This window comes from Podarcis melisellensis (genome assembly GCF_964234715.1).
Source record: "Podarcis melisellensis genome assembly, chromosome: W".
Taxonomy (NCBI): Eukaryota; Metazoa; Chordata; class Lepidosauria; order Squamata; family Lacertidae; genus Podarcis; species Podarcis melisellensis.
The window spans coordinates 17,535,152-17,561,509 of record NC_138535.1 but is presented as its reverse complement, the minus strand read 5'-3'; the positions used below and the strand labels follow the sequence as shown (position 1 = coordinate 17,561,509).

General features: G+C 55.6%; 1 protein-coding gene and 4 pseudogenes across 5 annotated transcripts in view; 1 reads left to right on the top strand and 4 right to left on the bottom strand.

Moving 5' to 3' along the window:
* LOC309361223 (uncharacterized protein) overlaps window positions 1–26,358 on the top strand; it is a gene marked incomplete at its 3' end in the record, with an annotated part of 497,879 nt that overhangs the window by 225,756 nt on the left and 245,765 nt on the right. The gene's annotated exons all lie outside the window — the stretch shown is intronic.
* LOC309361226 (E3 ubiquitin-protein ligase RNF4 pseudogene) lies at window positions 2,257–2,907 on the bottom strand (annotated as a pseudogene). The gene has a single exon. The product of its transcript is annotated as an E3 ubiquitin-protein ligase RNF4 pseudogene (transcript).
* LOC309361225 (E3 ubiquitin-protein ligase RNF4 pseudogene) lies at window positions 8,173–8,823 on the bottom strand (annotated as a pseudogene). Its single transcript has one exon. The product of its transcript is annotated as an E3 ubiquitin-protein ligase RNF4 pseudogene (transcript).
* Window positions 14,101–14,751, bottom strand: LOC309361224 (E3 ubiquitin-protein ligase RNF4 pseudogene; annotated as a pseudogene). The gene has a single exon. The product of its transcript is annotated as an E3 ubiquitin-protein ligase RNF4 pseudogene (transcript).
* On the bottom strand, window positions 20,029–24,649 carry LOC309361153 (E3 ubiquitin-protein ligase RNF4-like; annotated as a pseudogene). The gene is made up of 2 exons: window positions 24,466–24,649; window positions 20,029–20,684 (listed from the first exon to the last, which is right to left on the bottom strand). The product of its transcript is annotated as an E3 ubiquitin-protein ligase RNF4-like (transcript).

Below are 26,358 nucleotides of genomic sequence, written 5' to 3'. Positions count from 1 at the left end.
CGGGTCAACGGGGTGGTGCGATGAGCATAATCTGCGATGAAGGTCCGGTAGTAGTTGGCGAACCCCAGGAAACGCTGTAGGTCCTTGCGGTTCCGGGGTGCCGCCCATTCTCGAACCGCTGCCACCTTCCCAGGGTCCATCTGCACCCCATCTGGAGAGCCGGTGACCAAGGAAGTCCACAGTCCGCTGATGGAACTCGCACTTGCTGAGCTTTGCGTACTAACGGTGCTCACGCAAGCGCTGCAGCACGGTCCGGACATGTCCCTCATGGCGAGCCGGGTCACGGGAGTAAACCAGTATGTCGTCCAAGTACACCACCACGTACTTGTCTAACAAATCCTGGAACACGTGGTTGATGTAGCGTTGGAACACAGCAGGCGCGTTGCACAAACCGAAGGGCATAACCAAGTATTCGAACTGCCCGTACCGGGTCCCAAACGCTGTCTTCCACTCATCCCCGGCTCGGATCCGAATCAAGTTGTAGGCCCCCCGGAGGTCCAGCTTGGTGAACACCTGTGCCCCTTGCACCCGCTCCAGCAACTCCGAAATAAGGGGCAAGGGGTACCGGTCTGGGATGGTAATTTTGTTCAGGGCTCGGTAATCATGGCAAGGGCGGAGTTCCCCACATTTCTTCTTAACAAAGAGCACTGGTGCCGCGGTAGGCGAGGTGGAAGGCCTAATGAACCCACGCTCCAGGTTCTTGCGCAAGAAGTCCTGCAAAGCCTCACGCTCTGGCTCTGTTAGAGAATATAAGCGACTCACTGGTAAAGGCGCTCCGGGTTGGAGGTCTATGCCGCAGTCAAAAGGCCGATGCGGCGGCAGCTGGTCCGCCCCCCGTTCCTCAAACACGTCCTGGTAGTCCTGGTACACGGCTGGGAGCGTGGGTGCTGCCTGCTCCGTGGGCGCGGCCGCCAGCGTCTCGGATTGAGCATGGGAACATGGGTCTGGGAAGTGCACAGTCCGTTTGACCCAGTCAATCTGAACGTTGTGAGCTTCCAACCAGTCCATCCCGAGCACGAGGGGGAACCGGGGCATAGAGGCAATGTCCAAAGTTCGCAACTCCCGGTGCTGCTGGAGACACAGGACCAGGGGCTGGGTCTCCTGAGTAACGGCTCCTGAACGTAGAAGCCGTCCGTCAATTGCTTCCACCTGGACCGGTTCTGGCTTGTTCCGAAGTGGCACCTGATGATGGGCAGCAAAAGCAGCGTCCATATAAGAACGGGTTGCTCCTGAATCCACCAAAGCATGGGTAAGAATCCAGGGCCCACCTGGAGGGTATAAACGTACCGGAACCATAAGATGTTGCAAGTCTATTGGTGCGGGCCCATTCTGCGCTGTTTGGGACCCCCGGTAGCTAGGGCCATCAGCTACTGGGGGTTGGCGGTTTCCCTGCGGCCGGCGTTTCTCAGGGCAGGACCGAGCGTAGTGTCCACTTCCGCCACAGTAGAGACATAGATTCCCCTCCCGACGCCGCTCCTTCTCTACGGGGGAAAGGCGTGGCCGCACTGCCCCGAGCCGCATAGGCTCCTCCGATAACTTAGTTGTGACCGAGGGGCTGCCGGAAGAAACTGGTGCCGAGAACTGGAGGTGTCGTCGGCCCCGGGCCTGGCGACGATCCTCCAGCCGGTCGTCTATCTGTAGACTCCGTTGAATGAGAGTGTCTAGCGTGGTGGGGCGTTCCATCGTGGCCAGCTGGTCCAGTATCTCGTCCGAAAGCCCTTCGAGATACTGGTCCCGCAGTGCCGAGTCGTTCCAGGTCAAATCCTGTGCCAACAGCCGAAACTCCGTGGTATATGCGGCTACCGTGGACTTGCCCTGTTCCAACCGCCGAATCGCCCGGTTGGCTTGACTCCCTTTCAGGGGGTTGCCGAACGCGGCCTCCAGGAGATTGCAAAACCCCGTATAGTCTGCCAGCAAGGGGGAGTCTTGCCTGAGTAGCGGCAACGCCCACTTGGCCGCCTGGTCCTTTAACAAACTAATCAAAAAGTGCACCTTGGTGCGGTCGTCAGGGAAGTTCCGGGCTTGGCTTGGGCGAGGAACATGGGAAAGCTGGCCGGGGCCCCATCCAATTTCTCGGGCAAAGCCACTGGGTACTTGCCAGGAGCCAGTGGGGCTTCCAAGCGCTGCTGAAGAGCCGTCACCGCATCGCTGAGCTGCTGCACAGTGTGGGTCAAGGCCTGGTTCTCCTGGGCCAAAGCCTCCAGCGCAGCCGCCTGGTCAGCCATGGCCTCTGGCTCTTCCCGAACGCCCATGTCTTCAAATATAAATTGGATGATACTCCTTTGGAGTGAGTTTCCTCCTACAAATTGGGCAAAAGTTAGCATGCCTAAGAAAATTGCTGAGGCACTGACTACAGAAGATGTGGCCACATGTTGTTGACACTATAAGCCGTCCGCTTTGCACAATCTCTGCATAGCTGTCTATGCAAATTCCACAACTCAAAGTGCCTGAGGATCTTGCAAATTCCCTCCTTCCCACTTCTCTGGGGAGCTTTCTAGTGGCAAGAGCACCACTCTCTGTGTGTCTGCTATCATCACCACCACCACCACTAAATATGAGGCTGTCAGACAACGGTTGATGTCAGAACTCTCTATTGGGCTGCTGCCCACTCTCTCCAACAATCACAACAGAATCATTTTGTGTAAGATCAAAAACTATAGATTCTGAAGTTTCACAAGTGAGGTCAACTACTTCCACATCAATACTTCTATCATTAAGGCTGTGCGGCTGTACTTGTGCGGCTGCTGCAGCTATTTTCCTTTGATTACAGGTTTGCACAGAGCGAGTCTTGCATCCACAATAGTTTCTCTGAATCTCCTGCTGCTCAGTTCCTTTGCTACCACCGAAAGGAGTAGTTTGTTCCATAAAACTCTGCCCTGCACCAGGAGGGGAGTCAGCAAGGGCAGTTTGTAATAAATAATAAATATTATTATTATTATTATTATTATTATTATTATTAATAATAATAATAATAATAATAAAAATAATAATTTTTTATTTATACCCCGCCCATCTGGCTGAGTTTCCCCAGCCACTCTGGGCGGCTCCCAATCAGTGTTAAAAACAGTACAGCATTACATATTAAAAACTTCCCTAAACAGTGCTGCCTTAAGATGTCTTCTGAATGTCAGGTAATTCTTTATCTCTTTGACATCTGATGGGAGGGCGTTCCACAGGGCGGGCGCCACTACCGAGAAGGCCCTCTGTCTGGTTCCCTGTAGCCTCACTGTGCTGGTCCCGGGGGTAGGTACCGTGGGTGTAAGCAGAGTCCACACGAAGAGGGGCGAGGTCCAAGGCGGAGAGCCGGGCGGGGAACAGGAACGCTGGAACAGGAGGCTGAGCAGGGAACAGGAGCACCGGATAGTCAGGAACAGGAGGCCGAGCAGGGATCAGGAACACCGAATAGTCAGGAACAGGAAGCCGAGCAGGGATTAGGAACACAGGAAGGTCCGAAGCCAACAACGACGTTGCTCCCGCAACCTGGGGCCAGGCTGACTGGGCTTTTATCCTCTTCTAAGGCCGGGGGCGGTCCCGGCCCCCAGAAGCCCCGCCTCCTCTGGCCTTAAGGCGAGCACTCCTCCTGGGGGCAACCAGTTCCCTTCGCCTCTCTGCCCTAAGCCTCTGCAGATCAGGAGAGGCCGAAGGGTTACCGGGCCCTGGAGGAGGCTCACCTGTGGCCACTGAGTCGTCAAGCCCCTCTGGGGCCAGAAGGGCTTCACCTGGGGCCAGCTCCTGAAGCTCTGTCACAGGTGCAGGCTCTTCAGCATCTAGGCCTTGCCCCAGTTCAGCCGGCCCTGGAGGCGGGGACTCCAGTGCAGGCTGGGATTCCTCTGGTTCATCCTCTGAATCGGAATCCCAGGCCATCACACCATCCCCCCTCCCAGGCCCCCCCTCAACCGAGGGTCCGGACCCGGCTTGCTGGGGTACGTTGCATGGAACTCTCGAAGGCAGGCAGGTGCGTGGACATTGGCCGCTGGTTCCCAGGAACGGTCCTCCGGTCCGTACCCCTTCCAGTCAATGAGATACTGCAGCTTTCCCCCGTGGTATCGGGAGTCCAGGATGCGTTCCACCTCGTACTCAGGCTCTCCCTGAACCAACACTGGCTGCGGTCGGGGACGGTTCGGGTGGAACTCGTCGGGTGGGGCCACCGGACTCAGAAGGGACCTGTGGAAGACCGGGTGAACCTTCAGGGTTGCGGGTAACCGGAGGCGGAATGCCACAGGAGAGACTTGGTCCACGATAGGGAACGGGCCGGTGAAGCGGGCGTCCAACTTCCGCGAAGGTCGAGAGGGGTGGAGGTGGCGAGTGGAGAGCCAAACCAGGTCACCGACGCGAAGCTCCGGCCCCACCTGGCGGTGGCGGTCGGCCTGGGCTTTGTACGCTTCCTTGGCCTGGTGCAGTTGCTCCACCAAAAGCTGTTGCTGGGACTGGAGCTCTTGAAGCCACTCCGTCACCGCCGGGACCGCGGATGCCGGCAGCACATCTGGAAACAGCCGTGGATGGTAACCGTAACTGGCCTGGAACGGGGTCTGCTGGGTGGACGCATTCACCGCGTTGTAGGCGAACTCCGCCAATGCCAGGTGGTCGACCCAGTCATCCTGCTGGTAGCTGCAGTAACACCGGAGGTACTGCTCCAGCACCGCGTTCGCCCGTTCCGTCTGGCCATCGGTCTGTGGGTGGTAGGCTGACGAGAGGCAGACCTCTGTCCCGAGGGTCTGGTGCAATGCTCGCCAGAACCGGGATGTGAACTGAACGCCCCGGTTGGACACCACACGCTCAGGTAGGCCATGCAGGCGGAAGACATGCTGAAGGTACAGCTGAGCGGTTTCCTTGGCTGTGGGTACAGATGGGCAGGGGGTGCAGTGCACCATCTTGGTGAAATGGTCGGAGAAAACTAGAAGGCAGGTACAGCCACGAGACGGGGGTAAGTCCACTACAAAGTCCAACGAAACCGTGTGCCAAGGGCGCGGTGGAACTGGCAATGGCTGAAGTAGGCCGGGGGGTCGCCCGGTAGGGCCCTTGGCGCGCCGGCAGACTTCACAACCAGCAACGTAGCGAGCCACGTCAGCCTTCAGGCGGGGCCACCAAAACTCACGACTGACCAGATGGGTGGTCCGATACCGTCCAAAGTGCCCCGCTGCTGGGGCATCATGGGCCATCCGGAGAACCTCCAGCCGCAGTGGCCCTGGCGGGATGTACAGACGGCCGTGGTGCAGCAGAAGGCCCTGATGCAGGACCAGCCCCGGATACTGTGGGCTGGACCCTTCAGCCAGCTCCCGGAGTCGTTCCTGGGCCCAAGCGTCGATCCGCTGCTGTTCCCGCACCCGAGCCTGCAGTGGCTCGGCCTCCTGGGTGGCCAGGAATGCAGCTGGAGGTAGGATCGTGGTGGGTTCTGCTTGCTGTACCGTGTCTGCGTTGTCTTCAGGTTTCCGGGACAGGGCATCCGCCTTCTGGTTCTGAGAGCTAGGAATGTAGCGTATCCGGAACTGGAACCGGGAAAAGAACAACGCCCACCGGATCTGTCTTTGGTTCAGCTTGCGGGTGGTCTGAAGGTGCTCCAGGTTCCGGTGGTCGGTTCTCACCTCCACCGGATGTCGTGCCCCCTCAAGATGGTGGCGCCAGACCTCAAAGGCCACCTTGATGGCCAGTAGTTCCCGCTCCCACACAGTATAGTTACGCTCCGCTGGTAGGAGCTGGCGGGAATAGAAGGCACAGGGTAAGAGTGGCGCTTCAGGTCCATTCTGTTGAGACAAGACGGCACCGAGAGCCGTATTGGAGGCGTCGGTCTCCACCACAAAGGGTCGAGAGGGGTCAGGATGTTGTAAGATCGGCGCCCTCTGGAAACAGGCCTTCAACCCCTGAAACGCCTCCTCTGCCTCCTTGTCCCAGGAAAACGGCGTCTTTGGGCGCAGTAGCCGGGTCAACGGGGTGGTGCGATGAGCATAATCTGCGATGAAGGTCCGGTAGTAGTTGGCGAACCCCAGGAAACGCTGTAGGTCCTTGCGGTTCCGGGGTGCCGCCCATTCTCGAACCGCTGCCACCTTCCCAGGGTCCATCTGCACCCCATCTGGAGAGCCGGTGACCAAGGAAGTCCACAGTCCGCTGATGGAACTCGCACTTGCTGAGCTTTGCGTACTAACGGTGCTCACGCAAGCGCTGCAGCACGGTCCGGACATGTCCCTCATGGCGAGCCGGGTCACGGGAGTAAACCAGTATGTCGTCCAAGTACACCACCACGTACTTGTCTAACAAATCCTGGAACACGTGGTTGATGTAGCGTTGGAACACAGCAGGCGCGTTGCACAAACCGAAGGGCATAACCAAGTATTCGAACTGCCCGTACCGGGTCCCAAACGCTGTCTTCCACTCATCCCCGGCTCGGATCCGAATCAAGTTGTAGGCCCCCCGGAGGTCCAGCTTGGTGAACACCTGTGCCCCTTGCACCCGCTCCAGCAACTCCGAAATAAGGGGCAAGGGGTACCGGTCTGGGATGGTAATTTTGTTCAGGGCTCGGTAATCATGGCAAGGGCGGAGTTCCCCACATTTCTTCTTAACAAAGAGCACTGGTGCCGCGGTAGGCGAGGTGGAAGGCCTAATGAACCCACGCTCCAGGTTCTTGCGCAAGAAGTCCTGCAAAGCCTCACGCTCTGGCTCTGTTAGAGAATATAAGCGACTCACTGGTAAAGGCGCTCCGGGTTGGAGGTCTATGCCGCAGTCAAAAGGCCGATGCGGCGGCAGCTGGTCCGCCCCCCGTTCCTCAAACACGTCCTGGTAGTCCTGGTACACGGCTGGGAGCGTGGGTGCTGCCTGCTCCGTGGGCGCGGCCGCCAGCGTCTCGGATTGAGCATGGGAACATGGGTCTGGGAAGTGCACAGTCCGTTTGACCCAGTCAATCTGAACGTTGTGAGCTTCCAACCAGTCCATCCCGAGCACGAGGGGGAACCGGGGCATAGAGGCAATGTCCAAAGTTCGCAACTCCCGGTGCTGCTGGAGACACAGGACCAGGGGCTGGGTCTCCTGAGTAACGGCTCCTGAACGTAGAAGCCGTCCGTCAATTGCTTCCACCTGGACCGGTTCTGGCTTGTTCCGAAGTGGCACCTGATGATGGGCAGCAAAAGCAGCGTCCATATAAGAACGGGTTGCTCCTGAATCCACCAAAGCATGGGTAAGAATCCAGGGCCCACCTGGAGGGTATAAACGTACCGGAACCATAAGATGTTGCAAGTCTATTGGTGCGGGCCCATTCTGCGCTGTTTGGGACCCCCGGTAGCTAGGGCCATCAGCTACTGGGGGTTGGCGGTTTCCCTGCGGCCGGCGTTTCTCAGGGCAGGACCGAGCGTAGTGTCCACTTCCGCCACAGTAGAGACATAGATTCCCCTCCCGACGCCGCTCCTTCTCTACGGGGGAAAGGCGTGGCCGCACTGCCCCGAGCCGCATAGGCTCCTCCGATAACTTAGTTGTGACCGAGGGGCTGCCGGAAGAAACTGGTGCCGAGAACTGGAGGTGTCGTCGGCCCCGGGCCTGGCGACGATCCTCCAGCCGGTCGTCTATCTGTAGACTCCGTTGAATGAGAGTGTCTAGCGTGGTGGGGCGTTCCATCGTGGCCAGCTGGTCCAGTATCTCGTCCGAAAGCCCTTCGAGATACTGGTCCCGCAGTGCCGAGTCGTTCCAGGTCAAATCCTGTGCCAACAGCCGAAACTCCGTGGTATATGCGGCTACCGTGGACTTGCCCTGTTCCAACCGCCGAATCGCCCGGTTGGCTTGACTCCCTTTCAGGGGGTTGCCGAACGCGGCCTCCAGGAGATTGCAAAACCCCGTATAGTCTGCCAGCAAGGGGGAGTCTTGCCTGAGTAGCGGCAACGCCCACTTGGCCGCCTGGTCCTTTAACAAACTAATCAAAAAGTGCACCTTGGTGCGGTCGTCAGGGAAGTTCCGGGCTTGGCTTGGGCGAGGAACATGGGAAAGCTGGCCGGGGCCCCATCCAATTTCTCGGGCAAAGCCACTGGGTACTTGCCAGGAGCCAGTGGGGCTTCCAAGCGCTGCTGAAGAGCCGTCACCGCATCGCTGAGCTGCTGCACAGTGTGGGTCAAGGCCTGGTTCTCCTGGGCCAAAGCCTCCAGCGCAGCCGCCTGGTCAGCCATGGCCTCTGGCTCTTCCCGAACGCCCATGTCTTCAAATATAAATTGGATGATACTCCTTTGGAGTGAGTTTCCTCCTACAAATTGGGCAAAAGTTAGCATGCCTAAGAAAATTGCTGAGGCACTGACTACAGAAGATGTGGCCACATGTTGTTGACACTATAAGCCGTCCGCTTTGCACAATCTCTGCATAGCTGTCTATGCAAATTCCACAACTCAAAGTGCCTGAGGATCTTGCAAATTCCCTCCTTCCCACTTCTCTGGGGAGCTTTCTAGTGGCAAGAGCACCACTCTCTGTGTGTCTGCTATCATCACCACCACCACCACTAAATATGAGGCTGTCAGACAACGGTTGATGTCAGAACTCTCTATTGGGCTGCTGCCCACTCTCTCCAACAATCACAACAGAATCATTTTGTGTAAGATCAAAAACTATAGATTCTGAAGTTTCACAAGTGAGGTCAACTACTTCCACATCAATACTTCTATCATTAAGGCTGTGCGGCTGTACTTGTGCGGCTGCTGCAGCTATTTTCCTTTGATTACAGGTTTGCACAGAGCGAGTCTTGCATCCACAATAGTTTCTCTGAATCTCCTGCTGCTCAGTTCCTTTGCTACCACCGAAAGGAGTAGTTTGTTCCATAAAACTCTGCCCTGCACCAGGAGGGGAGTCAGCAAGGGCAGTTTGTAATAAATAATAATAATAATAATAATAATAATAATAATAATAATAATAATAATAATAATAAAAAAAATAATAATTTTTTATTTATACCCCGCCCATCTGGCTGAGTTTCCCCAGCCACTCTGGGCGGCTCCCAATCAGTGTTAAAAACAGTACAGCATTACATATTAAAAACTTCCCTAAACAGTGCTGCCTTAAGATGTCTTCTGAATGTCAGGTAATTCTTTATCTCTTTGACATCTGATGGGAGGGCGTTCCACAGGGCGGGCGCCACTACCGAGAAGGCCCTCTGTCTGGTTCCCTGTAGCCTCACTGTGCTGGTCCCGGGGGTAGGTACCGTGGGTGTAAGCAGAGTCCACACGAAGAGGGGCGAGGTCCAAGGCGGAGAGCCGGGCGGGGAACAGGAACGCTGGAACAGGAGGCTGAGCAGGGAACAGGAGCACCGGATAGTCAGGAACAGGAGGCCGAGCAGGGATCAGGAACACCGAATAGTCAGGAACAGGAAGCCGAGCAGGGATTAGGAACACAGGAAGGTCCGAAGCCAACAACGACGTTGCTCCCGCAACCTGGGGCCAGGCTGACTGGGCTTTTATCCTCTTCTAAGGCCGGGGGCGGTCCCGGCCCCCAGAAGCCCCGCCTCCTCTGGCCTTAAGGCGAGCACTCCTCCTGGGGGCAACCAGTTCCCTTCGCCTCTCTGCCCTAAGCCTCTGCAGATCAGGAGAGGCCGAAGGGTTACCGGGCCCTGGAGGAGGCTCACCTGTGGCCACTGAGTCGTCAAGCCCCTCTGGGGCCAGAAGGGCTTCACCTGGGGCCAGCTCCTGAAGCTCTGTCACAGGTGCAGGCTCTTCAGCATCTAGGCCTTGCCCCAGTTCAGCCGGCCCTGGAGGCGGGGACTCCAGTGCAGGCTGGGATTCCTCTGGTTCATCCTCTGAATCGGAATCCCAGGCCATCACACCATCCCCCCTCCCAGGCCCCCCCTCAACCGAGGGTCCGGACCCGGCTTGCTGGGGTACGTTGCATGGAACTCTCGAAGGCAGGCAGGTGCGTGGACATTGGCCGCTGGTTCCCAGGAACGGTCCTCCGGTCCGTACCCCTTCCAGTCAATGAGATACTGCAGCTTTCCCCCGTGGTATCGGGAGTCCAGGATGCGTTCCACCTCGTACTCAGGCTCTCCCTGAACCAACACTGGCTGCGGTCGGGGACGGTTCGGGTGGAACTCGTCGGGTGGGGCCACCGGACTCAGAAGGGACCTGTGGAAGACCGGGTGAACCTTCAGGGTTGCGGGTAACCGGAGGCGGAATGCCACAGGAGAGACTTGGTCCACGATAGGGAACGGGCCGGTGAAGCGGGCGTCCAACTTCCGCGAAGGTCGAGAGGGGTGGAGGTAGCGAGTGGAGAGCCAAACCAGGTCACCGACGCGAAGCTCCGGCCCCACCTGGCGGTGGCGGTCGGCCTGGGCTTTGTACGCTTCCTTGGCCTGGTGCAGTTGCTCCACCAAAAGCTGTTGCTGGGACTGGAGCTCTTGAAGCCACTCCGTCACCGCCGGGACCGCGGATGCCGGCAGCACATCTGGAAACAGCCGTGGATGGTAACCGTAACTGGCCTGGAACGGGGTCTGCTGGGTGGACGCATTCACCGCGTTGTAGGCGAACTCCGCCAATGCCAGGTGGTCGACCCAGTCATCCTGCTGGTAGCTGCAGTAACACCGGAGGTACTGCTCCAGCACCGCGTTCGCCCGTTCCGTCTGGCCATCGGTCTGTGGGTGGTAGGCTGACGAGAGGCAGACCTCTGTCCCGAGGGTCTGGTGCAATGCTCGCCAGAACCGGGATGTGAACTGAACGCCCCGGTTGGACACCACACGCTCAGGTAGGCCATGCAGGCGGAAGACATGCTGAAGGTACAGCTGAGCGGTTTCCTTGGCTGTGGGTACAGATGGGCAGGGGGTGCAGTGCACCATCTTGGTGAAATGGTCGGAGAAAACTAGAAGGCAGGTACAGCCACGAGACGGGGGTAAGTCCACTACAAAGTCCAACGAAACCGTGTGCCAAGGGCGCGGTGGAACTGGCAATGGCTGAAGTAGGCCGGGGGGTCGCCCGGTAGGGCCCTTGGCGCGCCGGCAGACTTCACAACCAGCAACGTAGCGAGCCACGTCAGCCTTCAGGCGGGGCCACCAAAACTCACGACTGACCAGATGGGTGGTCCGATACCGTCCAAAGTGCCCCGCTGCTGGGGCATCATGGGCCATCCGGAGAACCTCCAGCCGCAGTGGCCCTGGCGGGATGTACAGACGGCCGTGGTGCAGCAGAAGGCCCTGATGCAGGACCAGCCCCGGATACTGTGGGCTGGACCCTTCAGCCAGCTCCCGGAGTCGTTCCTGGGCCCAAGCGTCGATCCGCTGCTGTTCCCGCACCCGAGCCTGCAGTGGCTCGGCCTCCTGGGTGGCCAGGAATGCAGCTGGAGGTAGGATCGTGGTGGGTTCTGCTTGCTGTACCGTGTCTGCGTTGTCTTCAGGTTTCCGGGACAGGGCATCCGCCTTCTGGTTCTGAGAGCTAGGAATGTAGCGTATCCGGAACTGGAACCGGGAAAAGAACAGCGCCCACCGGATCTGTCTTTGGTTCAGCTTGCGGGTGGTCTGAAGGTGCTCCAGGTTCCGGTGGTCGGTTCTCACCTCCACCGGATGTCGTGCCCCCTCAAGATGGTGGCGCCAGACCTCAAAGGCCACCTTGATGGCCAGTAGTTCCCGCTCCCACACAGTATAGTTACGCTCCGCTGGTAGGAGCTGGCGGGAATAGAAGGCACAGGGTAAGAGTGGCGCTTCAGGTCCATTCTGTTGAGACAAGACGGCACCGAGAGCCGTATTGGAGGCGTCGGTCTCCACCACAAAGGGTCGAGAGGGGTCAGGATGTTGTAAGATCGGCGCCCTCTGGAAACAGGCCTTCAACCCCTGAAACGCCTCCTCTGCCTCCTTGTCCCAGGAAAACGGCGTCTTTGGGCGCAGTAGCCGGGTCAACGGGGTGGTGCGATGAGCATAATCTGCGATGAAGGTCCGGTAGTAGTTGGCGAACCCCAGGAAACGCTGTAGGTCCTTGCGGTTCCGGGGTGCCGCCCATTCTCGAACCGCTGCCACCTTCCCAGGGTCCATCTGCACCCCATCTGGAGAGCCGGTGACCAAGGAAGTCCACAGTCCGCTGATGGAACTCGCACTTGCTGAGCTTTGCGTACTAACGGTGCTCACGCAAGCGCTGCAGCACGGTCCGGACATGTCCCTCATGGCGAGCCGGGTCACGGGAGTAAACCAGTATGTCGTCCAAGTACACCACCACGTACTTGTCTAACAAATCCTGGAACACGTGGTTGATGTAGCGTTGGAACACAGCAGGCGCGTTGCACAAACCGAAGGGCATAACCAAGTATTCGAACTGCCCGTACCGGGTCCCAAACGCTGTCTTCCACTCATCCCCGGCTCGGATCCGAATCAAGTTGTAGGCCCCCCGGAGGTCCAGCTTGGTGAACACCTGTGCCCCTTGCACCCGCTCCAGCAACTCCGAAATAAGGGGCAAGGGGTACCGGTCTGGGATGGTAATTTTGTTCAGGGCTCGGTAATCATGGCAAGGGCGGAGTTCCCCACATTTCTTCTTAACAAAGAGCACTGGTGCCGCGGTAGGCGAGGTGGAAGGCCTAATGAACCCACGCTCCAGGTTCTTGCGCAAGAAGTCCTGCAAAGCCTCACGCTCTGGCTCTGTTAGAGAATATAAGCGACTCACTGGTAAAGGCGCTCCGGGTTGGAGGTCTATGCCGCAGTCAAAAGGCCGATGCGGCGGCAGCTGGTCCGCCCCCCGTTCCTCAAACACGTCCTGGTAGTCCTGGTACACGGCTGGGAGCGTGGGTGCTGCCTGCTCCGTGGGCGCGGCCGCCAGCGTCTCGGATTGAGCATGGGAACATGGGTCTGGGAAGTGCACAGTCCGTTTGACCCAGTCAATCTGAACGTTGTGAGCTTCCAACCAGTCCATCCCGAGCACGAGGGGGAACCGGGGCATAGAGGCAATGTCCAAAGTTCGCAACTCCCGGTGCTGCTGGAGACACAGGACCAGGGGCTGGGTCTCCTGAGTAACGGCTCCTGAACGTAGAAGCCGTCCGTCAATTGCTTCCACCTGGACCGGTTCTGGCTTGTTCCGAAGTGGCACCTGATGATGGGCAGCAAAAGCAGCGTCCATATAAGAACGGGTTGCTCCTGAATCCACCAAAGCATGGGTAAGAATCCAGGGCCCACCTGGAGGGTATAAACGTACCGGAACCATAAGATGTTGCAAGTCTATTGGTGCGGGCCCATTCTGCGCTGTTTGGGACCCCCGGTAGCTAGGGCCATCAGCTACTGGGGGTTGGCGGTTTCCCTGCGGCCGGCGTTTCTCAGGGCAGGACCGAGCGTAGTGTCCACTTCCGCCACAGTAGAGACATAGATTCCCCTCCCGACGCCGCTCCTTCTCTACGGGGGAAAGGCGTGGCCGCACTGCCCCGAGCCGCATAGGCTCCTCCGATAACTTAGTTGTGACCGAGGGGCTGCCGGAAGAAACTGGTGCCGAGAACTGGAGGTGTCGTCGGCCCCGGGCCTGGCGACGATCCTCCAGCCGGTCGTCTATCTGTAGACTCCGTTGAATGAGAGTGTCTAGCGTGGTGGGGCGTTCCATCGTGGCCAGCTGGTCCAGTATCTCGTCCGAAAGCCCTTCGAGATACTGGTCCCGCAGTGCCGAGTCGTTCCAGGTCAAATCCTGTGCCAACAGCCGAAACTCCGTGGTATATGCGGCTACCGTGGACTTGCCCTGTTCCAACCGCCGAATCGCCCGGTTGGCTTGACTCCCTTTCAGGGGGTTGCCGAACGCGGCCTCCAGGAGATTGCAAAACCCCGTATAGTCTGCCAGCAAGGGGGAGTCTTGCCTGAGTAGCGGCAACGCCCACTTGGCCGCCTGGTCCTTTAACAAACTAATCAAAAAGTGCACCTTGGTGCGGTCGTCAGGGAAGTTCCGGGCTCGCCCCTGAATATACAGCTTGGCTTGGGCGAGGAACATGGGAAAGCTGGCCGGGGCCCCATCCAATTTCTCGGGCAAAGCCACTGGGTACTTGCCAGGAGCCAGTGGGGCTTCCAAGCGCTGCTGAAGAGCCGTCACCGCATCGCTGAGCTGCTGCACAGTGTGGGTCAAGGCCTGGTTCTCCTGGGCCAAAGCCTCCAGCGCAGCCGCCTGGTCAGCCATGGCCTCTGGCTCTTCCCGAACGCCCATGTCTTCAAATATAAATTGGATGATACTCCTTTGGAGTGAGTTTCCTCCTACAAATTGGGCAAAAGTTAGCATGCCTAAGAAAATTGCTGAGGCACTGACTACAGAAGATGTGGCCACATGTTGTTGACACTATAAGCCGTCCGCTTTGCACAATCTCTGCATAGCTGTCTATGCAAATTCCACAACTCAAAGTGCCTGAGGATCTTGCAAATTCCCTCCTTCCCACTTCTCTGGGGAGCTTTCTAGTGGCAAGAGCACCACTCTCTGTGTGTCTGCTATCATCACCACCACCACCACTAAATATGAGGCTGTCAGACAACGGTTGATGTCAGAACTCTCTATTGGGCTGCTGCCCACTCTCTCCAACAATCACAACAGAATCATTTTGTGTAAGATCAAAAACTATAGATTCTGAAGTTTCACAAGTGAGGTCAACTACTTCCACATCAATACTTCTATCATTAAGGCTGTGCGGCTGTACTTGTGCGGCTGCTGCAGCTATTTTCCTTTGATTACAGGTTTGCACAGAGCGAGTCTTGCATCCACAATAGTTTCTCTGAATCTCCTGCTGCTCAGTTCCTTTGCTACCACCGAAAGGAGTAGTTTGTTCCATAAAACTCTGCCCTGCACCAGGAGGGGAGTCAGCAAGGGCAGTTTGTAATAAATAATAATAATAATAATAATAATAATAATAATAATAATAATAATAATAATAATAATAAAAATAATAATTTTTTATTTATACCCCGCCCATCTGGCTGAGTTTCCCCAGCCACTCTGGGCGGCTCCCAATCAGTGTTAAAAACAGTACAGCATTACATATTAAAAACTTCCCTAAACAGTGCTGCCTTAAGATGTCTTCTGAATGTCAGGTAATTCTTTATCTCTTTGACATCTGATGGGAGGGCGTTCCACAGGGCGGGCGCCACTACCAAGAAGGCCCTCTGTCTGGTTCCCTGTAGCCTCACTGTGCTGGTCCCGGGGGTAGGTACCGTGGGTGTAAGCAGTGTCCACACGAAGAGGGGCGAGGTCCAAGGCGGAGAGCCGGGCGGGGAACAGGAACGCTGGAACAGGAGGCTGAGCAGGGAACAGGAGCACCGGATAGTCAGGAACAGGAGGCCGAGCAGGGATCAGGAACACCGAATAGTCAGGAACAGGAAGCCGAGCAGGGATTAGGAACACAGGAAGGTCCGAAGCCAACAACGACGTTGCTCCCGCAACCTGGGGCCAGGCTGACTGGGCTTTTATCCTCTTCTAAGGCCGGGGGCGGTCCCGGCCCCCAGAAGCCCCGCCTCCTCTGGCCTTAAGGCGAGCACTCCTCCTGGGGGCAACCAGTTCCCTTCGCCTCTCTGCCCTAAGCCTCTGCAGATCAGGAGAGGCCGAAGGGTTACCGGGCCCTGGAGGAGGCTCACCTGTGGCCACTGAGTCGTCAAGCCCCTCTGGGGCCAGAAGGGCTTCACCTGGGGCCAGCTCCTGAAGCTCTGTCACAGGTGCAGGCTCTTCAGCATCTAGGCCTTGCCCCAGTTCAGCCGGCCCTGGAGGCGGGGACTCCAGTGCAGGCTGGGATTCCTCTGGTTCATCCTCTGAATCGGAATCCCAGGCCATCACACCATCCCCCCTCCCAGGCCCCCCCTCAACCGAGGGTCCGGACCCGGCTTGCTGGGGTACGTTGCATGGAACTCTCGAAGGCAGGCAGGTGCGTGGACATTGGCCGCTGGTTCCCAGGAACGGTCCTCCGGTCCGTACCCCTTCCAGTCAATGAGATACTGCAGCTTTCCCCCGTGGTATCGGGAGTCCAGGATGCGTTCCACCTCGTACTCAGGCTCTCCCTGAACCAACACTGGCTGCGGTCGGGGACGGTTCGGGTGGAACTCGTCGGGTGGGGCCACCGGACTCAGAAGGGACCTGTGGAAGACCGGGTGAACCTTCAGGGTTGCGGGTAACCGGAGGCGGAATGCCACAGGAGAGACTTGGTCCACGATAGGGAACGGGCCGGTGAAGCGGGCGTCCAACTTCCGCGAAGGTCGAGAGGGGTGGAGGTGGCGAGTGGAGAGCCAAACCAGGTCACCGACGCGAAGCTCCGGCCCCACCTGGCGGTGGCGGTCGGCCTGGGCTTTGTACGCTTCCTTGGCCTGGTGCAGTTGCTCCACCAAAAGCTGTTGCTGGGACTGGAGCTCTTGAAGCCACTCCGTCACCGCCGGGACCGCGGATGCCGGCAGCACATCTGGAAACAGCCGTGGATGGTAACCGTAACTGGCCTGGAACGGGGTCTGCTGGGTGGACGCATTCACCGCGTTGTAGGCGAACTCCGCCAATGCCAGGTGGTCGACCCAGTCATCCTGCTGGTAGCTGCAGTAACACCGGAGGTACTGCTCCAGCACCGCGTTCGCCCGTTCCGTCTGGCCATCGGTCTGTGGGTGGTAGGCTGACGAGAGGCAGACCTCTGTCCCGAGGGTCTGGTGCAATGCTCGCCAGAACCGGGATGTGAACTGAACGCCCCGGTTGGACACCACACGCTCAGGTAGGCCATGCAGGCGGAAGACATGCTGAAGGTACAGCTGAGCGGTTTCCTTGGCTGTGGGTACAGATGGGCAGGGGGTGCAGTGCACCATCTTGGTGAAATGGTCGGAGAAAACTAGAAGGCAGGTACAGCCACGAGACGGGGGTAAGTCCACTACAAAGTCCAACGAAACCGTGTGCCAAGGGCGCGGTGGAACTGGCAATGGCTGAAGTAGGCCGGGGGGTCGCCCGGTAGGGCCCTTGGCGCGCCGGCAGACTTCACAACCAGCAACGTAGCGAGCCACGTCAGCCTTCAGGCGGGGCCACCAAAACTCACGACTGACCAGATGGGTGGTCCGATACCGTCCAAAGTGCCCCGCTGCTGGGGCATCATGGGCCATCCGGAGAACCTCCAGCCGCAGTGGCCCTGGCGGGATGTACAGACGGCCGTGGTGCAGCAGAAGGCCCTGATGCAGGACCAGCCCCGGATACTGTGGGCTGGACCCTTCAGCCAGCTCCCGGAGTCGTTCCTGGGCCCAAGCGTCGATCCGCTGCTGTTCCCGCACCCGAGCCTGCAGTGGCTCGGCCTCCTGGGTGGCCAGGAATGCAGCTGGAGGTAGGATCGTGGTGGGTTCTGCTTGCTGTACCGTGTCTGCGTTGTCTTCAGGTTTCCGGGACAGGGCATCCGCCTTCTGGTTCTGAGAGCTAGGAATGTAGCGTATCCGGAACTGGAACCGGGAAAAGAACAACGCCCACCGGATCTGTCTTTGGTTCAGCTTGCGGGTGGTCTGAAGGTGCTCCAGGTTCCGGTGGTCGGTTCTCACCTCCACCGGATGTCGTGCCCCCTCAAGATGGTGGCGCCAGACCTCAAAGGCCACCTTGATGGCCAGTAGTTCCCGCTCCCACACAGTATAGTTACGCTCCGCTGGTAGGAGCTGGCGGGAATAGAAGGCACAGGGTAAGAGTGGCGCTTCAGGTCCATTCTGTTGAGACAAGACGGCACCGAGAGCCGTATTGGAGGCGTCGGTCTCCACCACAAAGGGTCGAGAGGGGTCAGGATGTTGTAAGATCGGCGCCCTCTGGAAACAGGCCTTCAACCCCTGAAACGCCTCCTCTGCCTCCTTGTCCCAGGAAAACGGCGTCTTTGGGCGCAGTAGCCGGGTCAACGGGGTGGTGCGATGAGCATAATCTGCGATGAAGGTCCGGTAGTAGTTGGCGAACCCCAGGAAACGCTGTAGGTCCTTGCGGTTCCGGGGTGCCGCCCATTCTCGAACCGCTGCCACCTTCCCAGGGTCCATCTGCACCCCATCTGGAGAGCCGGTGACCAAGGAAGTCCACAGTCCGCTGATGGAACTCGCACTTGCTGAGCTTTGCGTACTAACGGTGCTCACGCAAGCGCTGCAGCACGGTCCGGACATGTCCCTCATGGCGAGCCGGGTCACGGGAGTAAACCAGTATGTCGTCCAAGTACACCACCACGTACTTGTCTAACAAATCCTGGAACACGTGGTTGATGTAGCGTTGGAACACAGCAGGCGCGTTGCACAAACCGAAGGGCATAACCAAGTATTCGAACTGCCCGTACCGGGTCCCAAACGCTGTCTTCCACTCATCCCCGGCTCGGATCCGAATCAAGTTGTAGGCCCCCCGGAGGTCCAGCTTGGTGAACACCTGTGCCCCTTGCACCCGCTCCAGCAACTCCGAAATAAGGGGCAAGGGGTACCGGTCTGGGATGGTAATTTTGTTCAGGGCTCGGTAATCATGGCAAGGGCGGAGTTCCCCACATTTCTTCTTAACAAAGAGCACTGGTGCCGCGGTAGGCGAGGTGGAAGGCCTAATGAACCCACGCTCCAGGTTCTTGCGCAAGAAGTCCTGCAAAGCCTCACGCTCTGGCTCTGTTAGAGAATATAAGCGACTCACTGGTAAAGGCGCTCCGGGTTGGAGGTCTATGCCGCAGTCAAAAGGCCGATGCGGCGGCAGCTGGTCCGCCCCCCGTTCCTCAAACACGTCCTGGTAGTCCTGGTACACGGCTGGGAGCGTGGGTGCTGCCTGCTCCGTGGGCGCGGCCGCCAGCGTCTCGGATTGAGCATGGGAACATGGGTCTGGGAAGTGCACAGTCCGTTTGACCCAGTCAATCTGAACGTTGTGAGCTTCCAACCAGTCCATCCCGAGCACGAGGGGGAACCGGGGCATAGAGGCAATGTCCAAAGTTCGCAACTCCCGGTGCTGCTGGAGACACAGGACCAGGGGCTGGGTCTCCTGAGTAACGGCTCCTGAACGTAGAAGCCGTCCGTCAATTGCTTCCACCTGGACCGGTTCTGGCTTGTTCCGAAGTGGCACCTGATGATGGGCAGCAAAAGCAGCGTCCATATAAGAACGGGTTGCTCCTGAATCCACCAAAGCATGGGTAAGAATCCAGGGCCCACCTGGAGGGTATAAACGTACCGGAACCATAAGATGTTGCAAGTCTATTGGTGCGGGCCCATTCTGCGCTGTTTGGGACCCCCGGTAGCTAGGGCCATCAGCTACTGGGGGTTGGCGGTTTCCCTGCGGCCGGCGTTTCTCAGGGCAGGACCGAGCGTAGTGTCCACTTCCGCCACAGTAGAGACATAGATTCCCCTCCCGACGCCGCTCCTTCTCTACGGGGGAAAGGCGTGGCCGCACTGCCCCGAGCCGCATAGGCTCCTCCGATAACTTAGTTGTGACCGAGGGGCTGCCGGAAGAAACTGGTGCCGAGAACTGGAGGTGTCGTCGGCCCCGGGCCTGGCGACGATCCTCCAGCCGGTCGTCTATCTGTAGACTCCGTTGAATGAGAGTGTCTAGCGTGGTGGGGCGTTCCATCGTGGCCAGCTGGTCCAGTATCTCGTCCGAAAGCCCTTCGAGATACTGGTCCCGCAGTGCCGAGTCGTTCCAGGTCAAATCCTGTGCCAACAGCCGAAACTCCGTGGTATATGCGGCTACCGTGGACTTGCCCTGTTCCAACCGCCGAATCGCCCGGTTGGCTTGACTCCCTTTCAGGGGGTTGCCGAACGCGGCCTCCAGGAGATTGCAAAACCCCGTATAGTCTGCCAGCAAGGGGGAGTCTTGCCTGAGTAGCGGCAACGCCCACTTGGCCGCCTGGTCCTTTAACAAACTAATCAAAAAGTGCACCTTGGTGCGGTCGTCAGGGAAGTTCCGGGCTCGCCCCTGAATATACAGCTTGGCTTGGGCGAGGAACATGGGAAAGCTGGCCGGGGCCCCATCCAATTTCTCGGGCAAAGCCACTGGGTACTTGCCAGGAGCCAGTGGGGCTTCCAAGCGCTGCTGAAGAGCCGTCACCGCATCGCTGAGCTGCTGCACAGTGTGGGTCAAGGCCTGGTTCTCCTGGGCCAAAGCCTCCAGCGCAGCCGCCTGGTCAGCCATGGCCTCTGGCTCTTCCCGAACGCCCATGTCTTCAAATATAAATTGGATGATACTCCTTTGGAGTGAGTTTCCTCCTACAAATTGGGCAAAAGTTAGCATGCCTAAGAAAATTGCTGAGGCACTGACTACAGAAGATGTGGCCACATGTTGTTGACACTATAAGCCGTCCGCTTTGCACAATCTCTGCATAGCTGTCTATGCAAATTCCACAACTCAAAGTGCCTGAGGATCTTGCAAATTCCCTCCTTCCCACTTCTCTGGGGAGCTTTCTAGTGGCAAGAGCACCACTCTCTGTGTGTCTGCTATCATCACCACCACCACCACTAAATATGAGGCTGTCAGACAACGGTTGATGTCAGAACTCTCTATTGGGCTGCTGCCCACTCTCTCCAACAATCACAACAGAATCATTTTGTGTAAGATCAAAAACTATAGATTCTGAAGTTTCACAAGTGAGGTCAACTACTTCCACATCAATACTTCTATCATTAAGGCTGTGCGGCTGTACTTGTGCGGCTGCTGCAGCTATTTTCCTTTGATTACAGGTTTGCACAGAGCGAGTCTTGCATCCACAATAGTTTCTCTGAATCTCCTGCTGCTCAGTTCCTTTGCTACCACCGAAAGGAGTAGTTTGTTCCATAAAACTCTGCCCTGCACCAGGAGGGGAGTCAGCAAGGGCAGTTTGTAATAAATAATAAATAATAATAATAATAATAATAATAATAATAATAATAATAATAATAATAATAAATAAATAAATAAATAAATAAATAAATTGTGAACCACCTGAAAAAGTCTCCTGCTGCTGTTTTCTGCAGATGCAATAGAGGCGGTGAAGAAATTCTTCTTCGCCGTCGCTATTGCCACTTGGTAGGCTCGACGTTGAGCTCTAACCTGTGTCCGGTCAGATTCGGAATGAGTTATCCGCCACCGGCGCTCTAGCCGTCTCAACGATTGTTTCATTGCCCTCAGATCCGTGGAAAACCATGGGGCTCTCCAGGCTCCATGCAATCGGAGAGGGCGCTTCGGAGCCAAACAGTCAATAGCCCTGGTTAACTCTGCATTCCAGCGGGCCACCAGGGAATCAGCTGAAAGGCCATCAACATGGGATAAAGCATCCCCTACCACTCTCTGGAAACCATTTGGATCCATTAAGTGGCGGGGGCGGACCATCCGAATTGGTCCCACCTCCCTGCAGAGGGGATGGGTTGCAGAGAAGTCCAGTTGCACCAGGAAGTGATCTGACCATGGCACTTCTTTTGTTTCACTTTTACTTAGTGTCAGATCACCAACATCCATAGAGGTAAACACCAGGTCCAAGGCATGTCCACGGCTATGGGTTGGGCCAGACTTATTCAGGGACAGCCCCATGGAGGCCATGCTTTCCACGAAGTCCCGAGCTGCCCCTTGTAAGGTCGTGTCGGCATGGATGTTAAAATCCCCTAGGACGACCAAGCTAGGTGTCTCCAGGAGAACATCCGCCACGACCTGAAGCAGCTCGGGCAGGGAATCCTTGGTGCAGCGGGGAGGTCGGTACACCAAAAGGAATCCTGTACTGCCCCTATTGCCCAACTTCCAGAACATGCACTCAGAAAACTGGGTCTTCCCAATAGGACGCCTGGTGCAAACTAATGACTTTCTAAAAATCACTGCAACCCCCCCTCCCCGCCCACATGACCTGGGTTGCTGTGCGTAAGAGAAACCTGGTGGACAAGCAGCAGCAAGGACAGGCCCATCTGCTTCATCCAACCAAGTCTCTTTCACACATGCCAGGTCAAGTCCTCCATCCATGATCAAGTCATGGATGGCAGTGGTCTTATGAATCATTGACCTGGCATTGCACAGCAGCACCTTCAGGTCATGTGGGTATCCCTTGCTGATTCTAGTAACCATCCGGTCAGGACCAGACCCGGAGGCAGGAATAGTCCTCAGACAACGACTAAACCTGCCTCCTCTGTAATGACATGGTCTGGTCTTAGCGTAACGTCTGGTCTTAGCGTAACCACATTGGTTGTCTCCATTGGAGATTATGAGTGTAAAGAAAACAAATATGAGAGGGCACTGGATCACTTATGGAGATATAGTTATTAAGGAAGAAGGGAAATGGAAAATGAAGCCATACAAACAAGTTAAGGATTATGTACATGATTGGTTGCATTATCTTCAAATAAATGAAATGTTTAAAAAAGATCTCAAAGAGAGGGGATATGTTGAAAGAGAGAACATTCTGAAACAAGCTGTCAGAGAAGAGTTAAAAACAGGGACTTTGTAATCCTTTCTTCGGGGATGGTTTTGGAGGTGGAGGGTAACGCGTCAACACTCCAGTTTGAAGAATAATTTAGTGTGAGGAGGCTTGGAGCAGAAAGGGGGGGAGCGGAGAATTTACAACGGCGTTAGAGACTGCGATAAGCCCCTTCATAATATTATTTATTTGGGGCTAAAACTAACTCCCTGTGTTTTACGCTGGAGGATTAAAGGCTGTATTTTGTTTCATGTTATATCCCTGCTGGCAAAAGACTGAGTTTTGGAAAAGAGAAGAGACATTAACACCTAATCTCTTCAGACCAGCAAAGCGTGAGAAAGAGACTGAATTTTAGGTGAAGAAGAAATAGTTTTGGCAGCTCACTCTTTGTGGATTAAGCCAGCAAGAGTCTAGAAAAAGACTGAGTTTGGTGCAAAGGGGAAGTTTGCTTTTTTAATTTTTGTTGCTTCTTCACTTCTTTATGGATTAAGCCAGCAAGTGGCTAGAAATAAAGACTGAACTGAGATATAAGAAGGGATAGCACTTCCTGTATTCTAAATTTTGGTGGATTAGGCCAGCAAGTGGCTGAAGACTGGTGGACGCTTAATCGAAGGACTGAGTTGATAAGTTATAGAAGAGCAGAAGAGGGGGACCCCTGATGGACTTACAGTTGGACTGATATTCTAAGCTGTTTTGTACTATTGTTACTGGTTCATCCTCTGGTTCATCCTCTGAATCGGAATCCTCTGAATCGGAATCCCAGGCCATCACACTCACTTCTCGCAATGAGGGAACCGCCAGAAGGCCCTCGGCGCTGGATCTCAGTGTCCGGGCTGAACGATGGGGGTGGAGACGCTCCTTCAGGTATACAGGACCGAGGCCGTTTAGGGCTTTAAAGGTCAGCACCAACACTTTGAATCGTGCTCAGAAACGTACTGGGAGCCAGTGCAGATCTCTCAGAACCGGTGTTATGTGGTCCCGGCGGCCACTCCCAGTCACCAGTCTAGCTGCCGCATTCTGGATTAATTGCAGTTTCCGGGTCACCTTCAAAGGTAGCCCCACGTAGAGGGCGTTGCAGTAGTCCAAGCGTGAGATAACTAGAGCATGCACCACTCTGGCGAGACAGTCCGCGGGGAGGTAGGGTCTTAGCCTGCGTACCAGGTGGAGCTGGTAGACAGCTGCCCTGGACACAGAGTTAACCTGTGCCTCCATGAACAGCTGTGAGTCCAAAATGACTCCCAGGCTGCGCACCTGGTCCTTCAGGGGCACAGTTACCCCATTCAGCACCAGGGAATCCTCCACACCTGCCCGCCTCCTGTCCCCCAAAAACAGTACTTCTGTCTTGTCAGGATTCAACCTCAATCTGTTAGCCGCCATCCAACCTCCAACCGCCTCCAGGCACTCACACAGGACCTTCACCGCCTTCACTGGTTCTGATTTAAAGGAGAGGTAGAGCTGGGTGTCATCTGCATACTGATGAACACCCAGTCCAAACCCCCTGATGATCTCTCCCAGCGGCTTCATATAGATATTAAAAAGCATGGGGGAGAGGACAGAACCCTGAGGCACCCCACAAGTGAGAGCCCAGGGGTCTGAACACTCACCCCCCACCACCACTTTCTGGACACGGCCCAGGAGGGAGCGGAACCACTGTTGGCCAAATTGGCCGGGTCTAAAGATGTTTTTTTAAGAAGTGGTTTAATGACCGCCTCTTTCAGCGGGTCTGGGAAGGCTCCCTCACAGAGGGAAGCATTCACCACCCCGCAAAGCCCATCGCCCAGCCCTTCCCGGCTCGCTTTTATCAGCCAGGATGGGCAAGGATCAAGGAGACAGGTGGTCGGTTTCACTCGTCCAAGCAGCCTGTCCACATCCTCGGAGGTAACAGATTGGAATTGATCCCATATAACAGGACCAGACAGAACTCTAGCACTCTCCCGCCCTGGCCCTGCTCTCACGGTGGAGTCTACCTCCTTCTGAATCTGAGCGATTTTATTCGCAAAAAACTTTGCAAAAGCATTGCAGGAGGTCTTGGGGTCCCTACCAGGCCCCGGTGGTACAGGTGGTTCCAATAAACTGCAAACCACCTGAAAAAGTCTCCTGCTGCTGTTTTCTGCAGATGCAATGGAGGCGGCGAAGAAGGCCCTCTTCGCCGTCGCCATTGCTACTTGGTAAGCTCGACGTTGAGCTCTAACCCGTGTCCGGTCTGATTCAGAATGAGTTTTCCGCCAGGTAAGGCCAGGGAGGAAGTAGATGGCAGGGGGGAGGAGGCTGAGGTGGGGATACAGGGTTCAGAAGCAGTTCCCACCATCATCTTGTCCAGAGTATTATGAGGTCTTGAGGAGGTGTTCTGACTGCCCCTCTTGCTTTTGCTGTGCTTGGTTGCATTAAATTCTGTACTTGTTGAACTCATGATGCACAGGGATGGGAGACTGCAGAGTACTAGCTTTCCCCCTTATCTCCGTGTGCTGCTCACTGCTTAGTCGCCAAGCAATTCTGTAGTGTGATAATGATGATCATGAATGCTCTCTCTAAAGCAACTTTATGCAACTGGTGACACTTTGGAGCACTGTGACTTTTTTGGAGTTGTCTCTTTTATACCAGGTACTCCAAAGCTGGGAGTTCAACATCTTGAGGAGTTAGGGCAGGCTTCCTCAACCTCAGCCCTCCAGATGTTTTTGGCCTACAACTCCCATGATCCCTAGCTAGCAGGACCAGTGGTCAGGGATGACCCAGTAGTGCTGGGAATGAGTTGGCTGGCGAAGCATGACCCAGTGATAGCTTGGGGCCAACGATCACTCACCTTTGCTTCTTCGCACTGTATCCAATATTGTTTGGGAAGCGGGTGGAGCAGGCAAATGGACGCTAAGAGGGAGGAAGTAGAACGGGAAGGGGGCACAGGGACGGAATTGGGCATCCCCCCCCCCCCCAGTACGCGGCCTACAGTGATGTTTTTGTTGGAGAGAGTGGGCAGCAGCCCAATAGAGAGTTCTGACATCAACCGTTGTCTGACAGCCTCATATTTAGTGGTGGTGGTGGTGATGATAGCAGACACACAGAGAGTGGTGCTCTTGCCACTAGAAAGCTCCCCAGAGAAGTGGGAAGGAGGGAATTTGCAAGATCCTCAGGCACTTTGAGTTGTGGAATTTGCATAGACAGCTATGCAGAGATTGTGCAAAGCGGACGGCTTATAGTGTCAACAACATGTGGCCACATCTTCTGTAGTCAGTGCCTCAGCAATTTTCTTAGGCATGCTAACTTTTGCCCAATTTGTAGGAGGAAACTCACTCCAAAGGAGTATCATCCAATTTATATTTGAAGACATGGGTGTTCCAAATTCATATTTTTTAAAAAACACTCAAATTCAGACTTTTATTTAGATTCAGGTGGTTTTGTCCTCTAAGATCTCTTCTTCTACTTCTTCTTCTTCCTCGTCTTCTATTTCCTCTCTTCCCCTTCATCCTTATCTTCCTCCTCTTCTTTGTTTCTTTCCTTTTTCTTCTTCTTTCTCTCTACTTCTAAATCGTATTCCATTCCAACAGGTCTGTGGTCAACTCGATTTCCCTCCAACTTTCCTAGCTCCTTCTCATATCTTCTTGAAAACTTCTTCACCTCTTGTATATCAGTTAGTCTGAATCTTTTGTCCTTGTAAAAGAAGGAAATTCCCTCAGGGAGTTCCCATCTATGTTGTATCCCATTTCTCTTCAGCAAGCTCACCAATTGTTTATATCCGTCCCTTTTTCGTAAAAATCTAGTGGGGATTTCTTTAAATATGTCAATTGGCTTTCCATTGATTATCAGTTTATTTTGGTAACTCATTCTCAGGATTGTATTTCTCATATCTAGGGAGTTAAAAATCATCAGCACATCTCCTGGTATTTTTTTTTTATTTTGCCTTTAAAGATCTTACTTTTATACTAAATACATTCTCCACTGTATATTCAATTTCTTCTTCTTTCATATCCAACCATCTTGCCAATTCCTTGATCATTTTTATTTTTATATTTTCATTCATCTCTTCTCCTACTCCTCTAAATTTCAGATTCATCTGCTTCTGATGCATCTCCAACAGAGCCATATTGTCCCAGACCTGCTCCTGAATTTTATTAAGATCTGCTACTT